Source organism: Macadamia integrifolia, chromosome 6 (assembly GCF_013358625.1).
Source record: "Macadamia integrifolia cultivar HAES 741 chromosome 6, SCU_Mint_v3, whole genome shotgun sequence".
Classification (NCBI taxonomy): domain Eukaryota; kingdom Viridiplantae; phylum Streptophyta; class Magnoliopsida; order Proteales; family Proteaceae; genus Macadamia; species Macadamia integrifolia.
Genome location: NC_056562.1, coordinates 19,274,761 through 19,290,024, shown reverse-complemented (window position 1 = coordinate 19,290,024; position 15,264 = coordinate 19,274,761). Strand labels below are relative to the sequence as shown.

The following is a 15,264-nucleotide window of genomic DNA, read 5'->3' as shown; positions in this document are numbered from 1 at the left end:
TAATGGGAGATTTCATCCATGCCCTTGTCTTTTTTTTTCTTTCTTTCCTATTTTTTCTCTTTATTTTCTCTCTCTCTTCTTCAAACTTGCGACAAAATGGCAGCTAAGAGGTTCAAACTTGAGACCTCCTAATAAGCAAGGGATTTTGCACACCACAACTCACCAACTATGCTAGGTAGTTGTTGTTGCTAAAAACTAATCTTTAATCACTTAAGGATGTGGTCCATCAATCTTTGTTGGTATTTGGAATATTCCTTATACCCTTGGGACAACTGCAGATGGTCTGGTTCTGCATCTCGGTTCAGTTTCGATCCATTATTCTTTTTCTGGCCCCGAAAAGAATAATCACTTGTACGGTTGACCAAACGAATGTGTACTTGCAATTGAATATGTCCATCTTGCTCGGAATTTCATCATCTTCGCAACTATGAAAAGAAATAGGACCTCTTTATGTGTAAAATTGGAGATGTAACGTTCGATAATCCTTAAGGCTTTGAAATTATAAAACCTACAAAAAGAGAGTAAAACCTAAGGTAGCTCAATTCTAAATATGTAAAATGTATGTTTTACTACACTAGATTTCACACATAAATGTGCTCATCAGAATTCCCCCACACTTAGACTTTGCCAGTCCTTGATCAAAACAAAAAGAAAAAGAATAAAATAAAAAACCTAACTCACTTTTGTAAGAATCACAGTTGCACTTAGCATGTGCAACAAGTCTTTAAACCCCTAGGTCACCCCTAGTGGACGAGTTGTATCTCGTAGGTGTTTGCAGTGAATATACACCCAAAATTCAAAATAAATAATTCCCAACCTTGGCTAAAGGTAAGGGCCATACCGATCCGGAGCAAAGATAATTCCTCTTACAAGGGACCCCCACACTTGAACTTTTATTCTCTTTTACCAATTCCAGGCACTAGCATATTTCTTAATTTAGAACTCACTTTGTCTCTTCTAAAGCATCCTTATCTTAAGGAGGAAAAACCACTTGTGAAGAAATAGGGAACCAATGACTTAGGCGTTGGAGTGTTTTTGACCAAACCTGTTACCTAGCATTAATGACATTTGCTCATTTTTTTCCATTTTTTCGCTTAATAAACTCTATTCTACTCCACTACTTTTGGCCTGAATGACATGGTGGAGCAAACACCAGACACCCAAGTTACTATGTAACTTCACTTTTTGCATATGCCCACAAAGGCAGTGATGCTAGAATTCTTTCAAAAGTTTCCTCTCTAGGAATTTCGATCAAGACACTATGCTTCCTGAGGCGTAATGCCCTGTCTAGTTCCAGGGGAATCAACTCTTATTTTTTTTTATATTGCATTTCACACTTCATTTAAAATTGTTCATTTGTCAACTCATGCCAAATTAAAAAGAATGTCTCAACTCCAAATCAAAAGTACAAGGAACCCACAGACTTACATCTAGTCCAACACCATAAAACAAGGGTCTCTTATTTTTCAAAAGAAAGTCCCATCTCAAGACACAGGCTTGTTTCTTTCCTCTCAATAGGGTTTTTATACATTCAAAATGGGTATCTTAATCAAAACTTTTATTTTCATACATCAAGCAACCGAATGGTATGATCATTAGCCAAAAGCCAAAGTAGGACTTCATCCTTAGCAAGCTCAAAAATAAAATAAAAAACAAACAAAACAAAGTGGAAAAAGCAAAAACTGGTTTCCCTTCCCCACACTTAAGTCATGCAATGTCCTCAATGCATAGAAAGAATTAAAAATGAAGACAATGCAAGGGGGTCATGCCTGATTAAAAGTTAGTCATCAGTATAAAGAGATTCATGGAGATCCATGACCTCTTCACTACCAATAGTAGGAAACTCGAGGAATGGTTTCAAATGCTGACCATTACCCTTCGAAATTACCCCTGTTCCTAGATTTAGAATCTCCACAGCCCCATGGGGATATACATTATGGACAATAAATGGTTCATCCCATCGGGATCTAAGCTTACTAAGGAAAAGATGCAATCGAAAGTTATATAATAAGACCTTATCACCAATTGTAAAAGATTTACACAGAATGTGCTTATCATGAAAAGCTTTGGTCTTTTCCCCGTAAATCCTAGAACTTTCATAGGCATCATTCCTAAGTTCTTCCAACTTAGATAGTTGGAGCTTACGATGAATTCTCGCATAAGACAAATCAAAGTTGAGCTTCTTAATGGCCCAAAAGGCCTTATGCGCCAACTCAATTGGTAAGTGATAAGCTTTCCCATACACCAAACTATAGGGAGACTGACCAAGGTCTGTCTTGAATGCAGTCCGATGGGCCCACAAGGCATCAATGAGCCTAAGGGACTAATCCTTACAGTTGGGATTAATAGCTTTTTCCAAGATTTGTTTGATCTGCCTATTAGACACCTCCACTTGACCGCTAATTTGGGGGTGATAAGGGGTAGATAACTTATGGGTGATCCCATACATTTTCATTAAGGTCTCAAAAGGTTGATTACAAAAATGAGTACCCCTATCACTAATTATTGCACGTGGTGTACCAAAGTAGAAAAAAAATGTTCTCTTTGAGAAACTAGACCACCACTTTGTGGTCATTAGATTTACAAGGTTTGACCTCTATCCATTTACAAATGTAATCAACAGCTAAAAGTATGTACAAATTCCCAAAGGAATTAGGAAATGGTCCTAAGAAATTGATGCCCCATACATCAAAGATCTCAACTACCAAAATAGGGTTGAGGGGCATCATGTTCCTCTTATTGATGCGGCCAAAATATTGGCAGGTAGGACAAGCCTTACAAAAATCAAAAGCATCTCTAAAAAGAGTGGGTCAATAAAATCGGCATTAAATAACCTTTGCGGTAGTCTTCTTAGGTCCAAAGCGTCCACCAAATGCATAATCACGAAAAAAAGAGAGAATAGAATGTTGTTCATGATCAGGAAATATCTTAAACAAATAAGGATCATCCCAGAAAAAGTGCTTAACTTGGGAATGAAACCTATACTTATCTTGGGTGGACCAGTGATCTGCAATCACACCTGAAACTAAGAAGCTAATAATGTCTGCAAATCATAGTTCATTGGACAGTGCAAATAACTATTCATATGAAAAGTTCTCGTTGACTGGAGAATCGACAGTCAAGGAATTGGGAAGCCTGGATAAATGCTCTGCAACTAGGTTTTCAACTCCTTTCTTGTCCCTAATTTCTAAATCAAATTCTTGTAAAAGTAAAACCCACCTAATGAGACGGGCTTTGGGATCCTTCTTCTGAACTAGATATCTAAGAGTAGAATGATCAGTATACACCACCACATGTGAACTAACTAAGTAAGACCGAAACTTTTGTAATGCAAATACAATAGCTAAAAATTCTTTTTCAGTGGTTGTATAATTGAGTTGTGCATCATTTAAGGTCTTACTAGCATAGTAAATCATAGTGGGCAACTTATTAATCCTTTGACCCAAAATCGCTCTTATGGCAAAACTTGAAGCATCACACATCATTTCAAAAGGTTCCGTCCAAACAGGTGGTTGAACAATGGGTGCATTGGTCAACTCCTTCTTAAGTTGTTTGAAGGATTCTAGGCACTCTTTAGAAAAGTCAAAAGTTTGATATTTGGCAAGTAATGAAGTGAGAGGTCAGGCTAACTGACTAAAGTTCTTAATAAACGTTTTGTAGAAGCCCGCATGCCCTAGAAAAGATCGGACGTCCTTAACAGATTGAAGAGGTGGTAAATTACCAATTAAATCCACTTTAGCTCTAACTGCCTTAATTCCCACATCGGATATTACATGGCCTAAAACAATACCAGATTTAACCATAAAATGACATTTCTCCCAATTCAAAACCAAATTCCTAGATATGCACCTTTTCAAAACTAGGGAAAGATGATGAAGACATTCAGAATAGGAATTCCCATGAGTTGAAAAGTCATCCATAAATACTTCTAAGAATTTTTTGACCATGTCAGAAAAGATGCTCATCATGCATCGTTGGAACGTAGCAGGGGCATTGTAAAGCCCAAAGGGCAAACGCCTATAAGCAAATGTTCCATATGGGCATGTAAAAGTGGTCTTATGTTGGTCCTCCAAAGCAATTGGGATCAGGTTATAGCCAGAATATCTATCAAGAAAACAATAGTATTCATGTCCAGCTAACCTCTCTAACATATGGTCAATGAATGGCAATGGGAAGTGGTACTTCCAGGTTGCCACATTAAGTTTCCTATAGTCTATGCATTCTCTCCACCCTGATTGGACACGGGTTGGAATTAGTTCATTATTGGCATTGGGAACTACAGTCACCCCACACTTCTTAGGAACTATGTGAACTGGGCTTACCCATTGGCTGTCAGAAATAGGATAAATTATTCATGATCCAAGCACTTAGAATCTCTTTCTTAATAGCTTTCAACATCACTGGGTTAGCTCTTCTTTGGGGTTCCCTGGATGGTTTGGAATCCTCCATAAGATGTATATGATATTGTACAATAGAAGGGCTTATACCCTTGATATTAGCCATGGTCCAACCTAGGGCTTCTTTATTATCTTTTAACACTTTAAGTAACTCCTCTTCCTGGCTAGAAGTTAAATTTGAAGAAATTATTATAGGAAGAGTTTGGTCAGGCCCCAGGAAAGCATACCTCATATTAGATGGCAACTCCTTAAGATCCAGCTTAGGGGGCTCAACTATGGAAGGTTTGGGAATGGAATTGGAAAGGGGTCTTAAGGGCTCCACAGGTGTGTGAAGACTCAAGACTTTAGAAAAGAAATTTTCACTATCATCATCCAACTCATCCATACACTCTTGGAATTCTGAATCAAAATTAATATCAAAGTTGGTAATTAAATTATTAGAAAAATCTAAAAAATCCTCAAGCATATTGATCTCTTCTTCCATATGTGGCTGCTTGCCTATCCTAAATATGTTAAACTCAACAGTTTGTTTGCCAAAGGATAACCTTAGGAAACCATTCCGACAGTTGATTAATGCATTACTGGTAGCCAAGAATAGTCTTCCTAGAATTATTGGCATCTCATCTTTGATTGAGAAGGGCTTGGTATCTAACACAATGAAATCAGTAGGGAAAATAAATTCCCCCACCTTTAATAAGACATCCTCATCCATCCATTTAGGAATCTTAATAGATCTATCTGCCAACTGAAGAGTAGTTCTAGTGGCTTTCAATTCTCTCAATCCTAGTTGCTTGTACACATGGTAAGGTAAAAGATTCACACTTACGCTGAGGTCAAGTAAGGTATGCTCAATGTAGGTGTTTCCTATGACACAAGATATCGTAGGGCTCCCTGGATCCTTATACTCGGCTGCTATAGGCTGAGTAATTATGGAACTAATGTTACCTGCCAAGAATGCTTTTTTGGGCACACTAGTGATACGTTTGTGAGTACACAAATCTTTCAGTACCTTTGCATAGGTGAGGATCTGGGATATGACATCAAAAAGAGGGATGCTCACTTCTACCTTTTTGAAGACTTCTAAAATTTTATCCATAAAAGCAATTTTCTTTTTGTTTACCAAGCGATTAGGAAATGGGACAGAAGGAACATAAGGACTGTTAGGGATTTCTCCCTTTTTTAGAAGAATCATTTTTGGTTTCCTCAACCAAATCATCTTTAATTTCAAAAGAATCTTTAGGTTCATTAGACGAGCCTGGAACAAGAGAGACACTTGTGTCCTCAACTGACTGAGAGTTAATAGGAGTAATAGATGGGGAAGATTTGGGAATGCTCTGTTAGTACTCTCTACCACTCCTAAGGGCATAAACAACATTACATTGGTTAGAGGGCCCTTGTTAGGATTGACCTTATACTATATTCAGTGGTGCATTAGTTGGTGCTTGTGAACTAACAGGCAGATGATGCCTAGGGTTAGGCTCTGGTTAACTAGGTAAAGTTTCTTTCTCCCTCTTACGCATAATTGAGATAACTTGGGTGAGTTCTCTTGTAAGATTTTGATGGCTTTCATGAGGAGGGCCATATTTTTCTTTAAGTCACTTATTCTACTTGCCTCTTTAGTGTTGGTAAACCCAGGGGGTTGCTGATAAGATGACAAGAGAGGGGCCTTAGGACAACTAGCCTGAGGTTCTACATTTGACCTAGAAAAAGTATTTTGGGAAAAAGATTATTGTGCAAAGGGAGACCTTTGGGGTCCAGGTTGATCTTGATTATGAAAATTGGAAGGCCCTGCTTGGTTGCCCTGATTCCAGGAGAAATTTGGATGATTTCTCCATCCTGGATTGTAGGTGTTACTATATGGATTATTCTGGTATAAGGCATTAACACTATCATTAGAAGTGCCCCCAGAGGTATTGGGACGTTCTTCTATGACATGTCCAGGGGATTGGCACTGGGCACAAATCTTAACCAAATTGACTGATGATGGCTCTCTAGGAACAATAGCCTCAATCCTCTTAATTAGCTATCCAAATGGGCTTCCTTAGCTACTATCCCATCCACAAAATATCCTTTTCCTCCTATGGTTCTTTCACTCTCTTGGGTTGATTCCCACTCATGGGTTTTGTCAGCTAAGTCAAGTAAGAATTCCTATGCCTTTCCTTCATCTGTAAACGATGTGAATCCCTCAGGGCACATAGGTTTTATCATTTGTTTAGTTGGGTAATCAATACCATCATAAATTGTTTGACATAAATGCCATAAGTCTAGGCCTTGGTGAGGGCATTCTTGGAGTAGATCATTGAATCTCTCCATAAGTTTGAAAAATGACTCACTAGGGTTTTGCCTAAACTGAAGGATATCATTTTTAAGCTTATTGGTCTTGTGAGTTGGGAAAAACTTCTTAAGACAACTGTGAACAGTTCCCATGAGGTTATGGAATTTGTGGGCCCATACAACCACTTCTTAGCTTGGTCTTTCAATATAAAAGTGACAAACCTAAGCTTAACAACATCATCAGAAAGCTGTTGGATCTTAATTAGAACACATACCTCTTCAAATTCCCTTAGAAATAGGTATGTATCCTCAGAGGATAGCACATGGAAGTGGGGAAACATAGTGATGTATTGAGATTTGAGTTCAAAATTATTGCCCTAGGCTTGTGGTAGAACTATGCAGGAAGGTTAGGCTGTTCTAGTAAGGTAGAACCTGTCTTTCAGAGATTTAAGTGAAGGGTTTTGATGTTGGTCTCCCATATTGAAAGGTTTTAAAGAGAGCAAATGTATATGGTCACTACTTGTTGGATCTCTTCTTTCTAGCTGATTCTTAGTATTACGTACCCACCTAACACTCATGCAATAGAAAACTACCCACAACTAGAGTAAGACAAGCACAAAAGAATGGATAGCAAAACTTTTTTTTATTATTTTTTGATTTATTTTTTTGGCTTTTTGGGAGCTTACTGGCAGGGATCCGGGGTTGCTCAAGTTAATTCATGAGGTACTGCTACAGGGCAAAACCTGTCTTTATCATACTGTGAGGTATGGCGACCTCCATCGATACAACTATTATTGTAAGTTGTTCTTCTCAGGAATTCAATAAAAGAAAAGGAAAAGCAAAACAAAGCAAACAAAGTACTCCGATTTACCAAAAGAAAGAGAAAAATAACATGGAACTGTCTCCCTAACAACGATGCCAAAAACTTGTTGAGATTTTAGAATGTAACCACAAGCGTACGGATCAGTGTAGCTACGGGTTGAACACAAGGAGAGCAGCCACTTTATTTTTATGCTTAGTTTAAGAATACGAAAGTGAACCGATTAATGGTTGTGATCTGATTCTAATTACCGTCCTGAACATATGTATCTAAAATAACATCCTAACCATTCGTTATCTAAGAATTTATATACATAAGTCACGCAATTAAAATTAAATAAATAAATAACTGAAAATAAACACCTAACGCAATTAAAAAGCATATCTAACCAAATCCAACTTCTAATTTCAGTAACATTCTTAGGGCTTTCCCACTCTACTACTGCCTTCACCTTATCAGGATCCACCTCGATTCTGGTCTCAGACACTACGTGTCTGAGGAATCCAACTTGCTCAAGCCAAAATTCACATTTACTGTATTTGGCAAACATTTGTTGTTCTCTTAGCCTCTGTAACACCATCCTCAAGTGTTGAGTGTGCTCCTCTTCTGACTTAGAGTAGATCAAGATGTCATCAATAAAAATAATTACTCATTTATCGAAGACATCGTGAAATACTCGATTCATTAAATACATGAAGGCTGTCGGTGCATTGGTTAACCCAAAAGATAACACTAGGAACTCATAGTGACCATACCGAGTCCTGAATGCTGTCTTGGGTATGTCGCCGCTCTTTATCTTGAGTTAATAATAGCCTGATCTAAGGTTTATCTTTGAAAATACTTTGGCACCTTGTAGTTGGTCAAACAAATCATCAATGTGTGGCAATGGATACCAGTTCTTAATTAGCTTATTCAATTCCCGGTAATCAATGCACATACGCAAGCTGCCATCCTTCTTTTTGACAAATAATACTGGGGCACCCCAAGGTGAAACACTTGGGCAAATAAACCCCTCCTCCAATAATTCTTGCAACTGCATCTGTAACTCCTTCAATTCGGCAGGTGCCATCCTGTATGGAGCTTTAGACACTGGAGCTGCTCCAGGAATCAAGTCTATGGCAAATTCCAACTCTCTATCAGGCGGTAGATGCATCAGATCATCTGGAAAGACGTCGGGAAATTCTTTAACCACCTTTACCTCTTCTAGAGGTGTAACTTTTGCATCAACATCAAGTATCGATGCTAAGTAACCCTGACATCCACCTTCTAACAACTTTACCGCTTGAAGAGCGAAGATGAGGACCCTTCTCGCCCGTTTCATTTTACCTGCTTGGTATACCAATTCTTTTCCTTCATCATCTGTCACCCTAATTAATTTTTCAGCACACATCACATTAGCTCGATGGGCCGACAACCAATCCATGCCTAGTATAACTTCAAAATTTTGCATGTTGAACTTAATGAGTTGTGCATCCAATTTCTTCCCACTGATTTCCACTGGGCACGACCCATACACCTCCTTCAACTGTGTAACTTTACTAGTAGGCATAATAACAATCATCCCATGATCTAGTGTCCTGGGTGACATATCCAGTTTCTCAGCAAATCTCTTAGATATGAATGAATGTGTAACTCCTGAATCAAACAAGACATAGGATGGTATGCCCGATATAGGTAAAACACCTAGTGCAACAATGCATATAAGTACAACAGGTCATCAATATTTAACATAAGGAAAATCTAAATTAAAATGTACCTGCTACCACTTCCGTGCTGGCCTCAGCTTCCTCAGCTGATAGGGCATACATTCTTCCCTGCGGTTGATTTTTCCGAGTTAAGGGAGGTTGGTATGCAGATGGCTGACTAGAGGGTAAGGCTGGTCTGACCTGACAGTCTTTAGCATAGTGCCCATAGGAATGGTAATTAAAACAACGGATCTGTGACGCCGAAACTGGGGCGGGGACCTTTTGCACTTGACCCACTGTAGATGGAGGTCGGGGCGGCCTTGGGACTGTAGGCACCGTACTGGTGTTTGGGCGAAAAGATGTAGAGCCCGAACCACCAACTGGTCGAGGAGGGTAGCCAGATGGCCTATAGGGTTGTCTATATATAGGCCCGGAACTATAGGGCCCACGGTATACCTTGAACGAGTTGCCCAAGTCCGAAAATGGATTTGTCCTCTTCCACAATCCAGGTGTGAGAGACTGTTCTCCCTTCTGCTTATCTTCCATGGTCTTAGCCTTCTGCACAATCTGGCCATATTTTATCAAATCTAGGACTTCAAGCACTGACCCAATGGATGCCTTTAATCCCTTCAAAAATCTTGTAGTATTTTCTTTAGTTGACCTCATATGCCTAGGGGCAAAATGGAACAAGCTTTCAAACTGCTGCTGATACTCAAAGATAGTCTTATTCCCTTGAGTTAAGGCCATAAATTCCGTCTCTATACGGTCTCGGAAGCAACGTGGGTAATGGTTGTCCAAGAACAACTCCTTGAACTGTTCCCATGTGGGTTCCGGATGTGCGGCCAACGATATAGGCTTAGAGGCTTGCCACCAAGAGTTGGCTTCATTCTTGAGTTGCAACCCCACACAAACAAGCTTCTGTGCCTCTGTGCACTCAATCACCTCAAATATCTTCTCCAGCTCTTGGGCCCACTGGTCCGGCTCTAGAGGATCACTTCCCACCTTAGAGAATATAGGTGGTAAATTCCTCTTGAAAGATTCCACTTCCCTTGACGTATTATTCGTCAACGGATAATTGGGTGCATATGCCGGGTAGTAAGGGTATGGAGGGGGCACCATATACGGAGGAGTGCTGAGTGGCTGAATTGAAGGTGTAACTTTAGCTTGTGGCCCCGTATCAAACCCTACAGGCGGGTCCTATGGAGTAAGTATCCGGGGAGGTTGACCGGTTTGAGAAGGGTCTAACTGTTGCTGTATAGCAGCCATAAATGCCTACTGCTGCTGAAGCATTTGTTGCTGGAAGGCTTATTGTGACTGCTGAATTATGGTTGCAACATCACTCGGAGTGATGACTAGTGGAGGATTCGGAAGTGTAGTCATAGGTGGGTCCCCTTATGCCACACCTTGACCAAAGGTTTTTGGAGGTTGTGGGAGTGGGGTTTGCCCCATAGAGCGGGACCTTCTAGGATTCGGTGGTCGACCTACCGGGCGAGGACCGCGCGAGGTACCTCGTGCATTGCTTCTGGATCTAGTATGTACCATCGTATCCTTGCACCTGGACCATACCATACACCACATTGGTTAAGTACCTTAGAATTTATATCGGCACATGATCATATGCCAATGCACAAGGTATTATAGTGGATGATGTTTTGCAACTAGCCATAACTTAATCCCAAAAATACAGTGCTAGTGCTTCAACAAGTAGTACGATGGTCCCACATGACAATATGGTGCTAGCCACACACACTTTTTTTTTCATCACAGGTATATCATTATAATAATAATAATAATAATAATACCCCCACCCCCTTTTTTTTTTCAAGCTTTCTCCCAACCGGCGGGCTGCTCGGGTAGGCCCGCCGGTCCAACCCGAGGCAAAACATGAACAGGGCTTAAAAGCCCTGTTTTATATGTTTTTCCCCCATTTCTTCCCCCCTCTCTCTCTCAGGCGATTTTTGAGAGTTCCTTGACGCTTCCACTCGCGATCTCACTCAATGATCTGGCGAGTTTTGGGAAGATTCAACTCCTCCACTCCCAAGTAAGTCTCTTCCCCATTTTTTTCTTCTTAGAACGTGTACTTTGGAGGTAGAAACCATGTGTAGTCCTCAATCTTGATTTTTTTCCGTGTTTCTTTCCATAGAACAATGATTTCATGAAAATGTGATGTTTTCTTTGTGATTTATTTCTAGTTTTAGGATTTACTTCTCAATTTTTGAGAGAAAACCCAACCGTGCCCTAATTTTCTCTAATTTGGGGCTTCCTTCTATCTCTACCCTTTTCTCCCCAACTAATGACTCAAATGAGTTTCCTTATGCTTGGTTTGCACTTGAAATGTTGGAGAGATCATGGAAAGTTATGTATGCTTGAAATCCCATCTCTTTCCATGAAAATCCATCTCTTTTGTGTTGGGTTTCTTTGATTCTCTTTCCGCCACTTCATACTTGTGGATTCCTTGCACCTCAATGTCATAATAGAAGATGTCTTTACATATTCTAGATTGTATAACGATGGCATTCATTCATAGATATGTAAGCTTCAAGCTTTACTCTATTGTGAGACTTTTTATTTTTTCTTAGATTGAACTTGCACATTGAGAATCGGGTTTTTTCTATCATTCCTCACTTTCCATGCTTTATATGCCTTTTGTTACATTTCTGTTTTGCAATGTGCTAGTGGATATCATGTTTTGGGGCTTCCTCCTATTCATTTCTTCATGATTTATCCATTTCTCTTTCTATCATAATCCACATTATGTATTGTACTTGCTCACCCATCTATTTGTTTCCTTTGTTATTCCTCATCCTTACTTATCATTTTTTTCTCCTCTTTTCTTGCTAGGATGTCTTCTCGCAAGGGCAAAGAACCTGTATCGTCTTCCACTCGACGTAATACCACCACTTCCAAACGAAAGAGTGCAGGGACTAGTTCCCCAGCCCCTCGCCCAAGGCGACCAGGACAGGCCCCTATCGATCCTTCAGATTACGATGAGGGACTCTTCCAAAGTTCAGAGGCAGCAACCAACTGGTAGGCCTTCCTAAAGAGGTTTGTGATGGTGGAGAAGACCGTGGTTGTCAGCGACTTCCACAAGGTTCAGCTTCACGAGAGGTTCACCGCACTGGGTTGGCAGTCTATCCTCAACATAGACCGTCTGTGCTATGAGCAACTGGTTTGTAGATTCTACTGTAACTTGGAGGTCTCCTTCCAGTATGGAGAGTATGCGATAACTAGCATGGTGAAGGGGGTGGACATTCACCTGACTGTGGACACTCTGGCTAGCATTTTGAACATCTCTCCAGTTGGGCAGTATTTCTACAGTCCCCCAAGGAGTAAGCTCGTGGGCCCATCCTTGAGTTTGGAGATGTAGGACCATATCTATGAGACCATTTGTGGCAGCGGGGAGCGTCCAGATTCCGAGACGTCATTTTACCCAGAGGTTCGTGTGTTTGCCCGTTTGGTCCAGTTCAATTTTCTCCCCAGAGGAGGTCACTGGAACCAGGTAGGCTTCATGGCAGCCTACTTAGCCTTCTGCATTTATAAGGCCTTAGAGGGAGGTGCCGAGCACTTATGCTTGCCTTACGTCATCCTCAAGACTATGGAGCACCATACCTCACACCCGAGGACGGAGGGTTTCCATATGGTAGGATCCTCACCAGCATCTTTGAGTTCTTTGGGGTGGACCTGAGTAGTGAGGAGGGGAAGACTCTAGCAGATAAGTTTGACAGGGGAAATCTATTGAGGATGGGTCTCCACACTCTCATGGATGTACTTCAGAGAGCAATAGCTCAAAGAGGCAGGGATAGGAGGAATGCCCATAGGGAGGATGTCCCCATGGAGGAGGAGTCTAGTGAGAAGGATGAGGATTATATTCCTCAGTGCGAGGAGGAGGATTTTGTGGACGAGGATATCCTTGAGGAGGAGCCTCTTGACTCAAGAGGTGCTGATCCTGGCTTCACGAGAGCTGTAGGCCCACAGCATAGAGCCCCACCACCTGAGAGTGGTGCATATGATTTTGAGGGCATGATGTCTGCTATGAGGGCCTTGAAAGACGGGCAAGATCAGCTACTAAGAAGACTGGATGAGAGTGCTTCTCGGGAGGAAAACATCCTAGAAAGGCAGACTACCCTAGAGAGTTCCTTCCTCAGATTGGGCGAGGACTTGGATACAACGGCCAATGCCATTTCAGCGGATTTTTCCTAACTCCGGAGGGATGTACAGCTGGTGAACTTGAGGTTTGACTACTACGACCGTCGACTCAATGTTAGCTCGAGACCTAGGAGGGACGGAGTAATAGTATTGGACGATGACGAGGATCTCTGAGGACTTAGCTCGCCCGTCCACACCTGCTTCTCACTTATTTCCATGTTGTTAATCTTATTATATATTTCTTTCTTTTCTCATTCTTTGTACTTTCCCTGTAATTGGACTTACTTGTGGGGTGGTATGTTTTGTTGGTGGCTTGTGCTAGTTTTGTATGTTTGATAACTTACTGTAGTTTAGTTGTGGTGTCATTGGTTATTTATGCTCAGTGATATATGTATATGTTGTCTATCAGGTGTTTGTGTGTGAAAATTTTGGAAATCTTGTTTTACGCCGTTATGCTGCCGAAATTTCATTAAATTCGTACTCAATGGGTTATGACATCAATTAACTAATTTTTCATTTATTCCAAATAAACCTTCTCTAATGCATGCCATGAAATGCAAAAATTAAATGCAACCATTTTTTTTCTTCTTTCTTGGCTTTTAACTTTTTTTTTTTAAGTTTTTACATTTACCCAATCCCATTTCCTATTATAGATTCTGTGGGGTCTAAATGGTATGCTGTGAGTGGACAGAGCATCGCGCTCTGATAACACCGTTGTCACATCCCGTTAACCCAAACCTGCCAAGATCATCTGATACAGTATCCAACCACAATATACACACAACTAAGATAATGTTCAACAGTTCAGCGGAAGACTTAATTTGCCTGTAATTATCCCCAATATATATACTTGATACCCAAATTTTAGTACATAGATAAGTACATGTGGGCCTGCAGGCATGATATTTACACAAAAAGAATAACAATTCACGTATCAAGTACACAAAAGGGATCATCAAAAGAATTAAAAAGTAACCCTGTATGGAGTCACTGCTATGGTCCCACAGCACAGCCTTCGCACGTGCAATCCGTGCAGTGCTCATAGTCCTCGAGGACCCACCAATCCTCTTCGGGGAATTCAACTGCGGGGCCCGACCCTTGATCCCTAGGCTGATGACCTACAAAATCATCTAAAAGAGGTGTACACATGGGATAAGCTCACTAGCTCAGTAAGTGAAAAGGAGGACCACACAACAGTCCAACAATCAATCACAACCATATGCACTATATGCTATGCAATTCCTTTTTCATCACATCCATCTAAACAGCATTACTAAGTCTTTGGTTTAGTGCTACTATAACCACAGTGCGCGTATACTCTAGGTACGAGTAGCGAACTCCATCCCGCGATACGCTCATAGGGTTGTCGGAGAAGGCCCACCGTGAGTACTCGGAAAAGTAAAGCATGCCGACCACCAGCTCTCAACATAAAAGTAAATGACAGAAAATAAAGGTGCTGACTCTAGCAATTTAGAAGCCTAAAAGAAGGTCGCACGTCCGTTTTGGGTCCATTCGGACGTAAAAATCACGTTGGAAGCCTCTCGGGTGGGTCGGACAGCCCACCTGTCACAGCCCACCGGTCTTCACAGGTGGGCGGGTCGACCCACGGATCCTGACCCACCGGTCATGACCGGCGGACAAGTCGGCCCATCGATCAGCCTGTCAGTAGGGGCCCGCCGGTTGGCCCCGAGGGCCTGCCCTCTCAGGCGGGTGCCCTCAGGTGGGCCGTTTGGCCCACCGGTCTCGGCCCACTGGTCTCAGCGAAAAAATGTCATTTTCCCTAAACCCTTCCCCAACCTTTGGGGAAACAAATGGGGTTTTTCCAAACCCATCTTCCACACATTCAAGGTCGCATAAGATGATTCTAACCTAGATCCAGATTAGATTTAAGGAATGGAAGTCATCTAACCTTCTTTGCTCAAGAACTCTTTCAAAAATCCCA

General features: G+C 41.1%; 1 non-coding gene across 1 annotated transcript; it reads left to right on the top strand.

Annotated features, from left to right (window-relative positions):
* The first annotated feature begins 6,663 nt into the window (after window positions 1-6,663).
* On the top strand, window positions 6,664-6,770 carry LOC122082938. The gene has a single exon (XR_006141475.1). It is a non-coding gene; the product is annotated as a small nucleolar RNA R71 (small nucleolar RNA).
* Window positions 6,771-15,264: the final 8,494 nt, after the last annotated feature.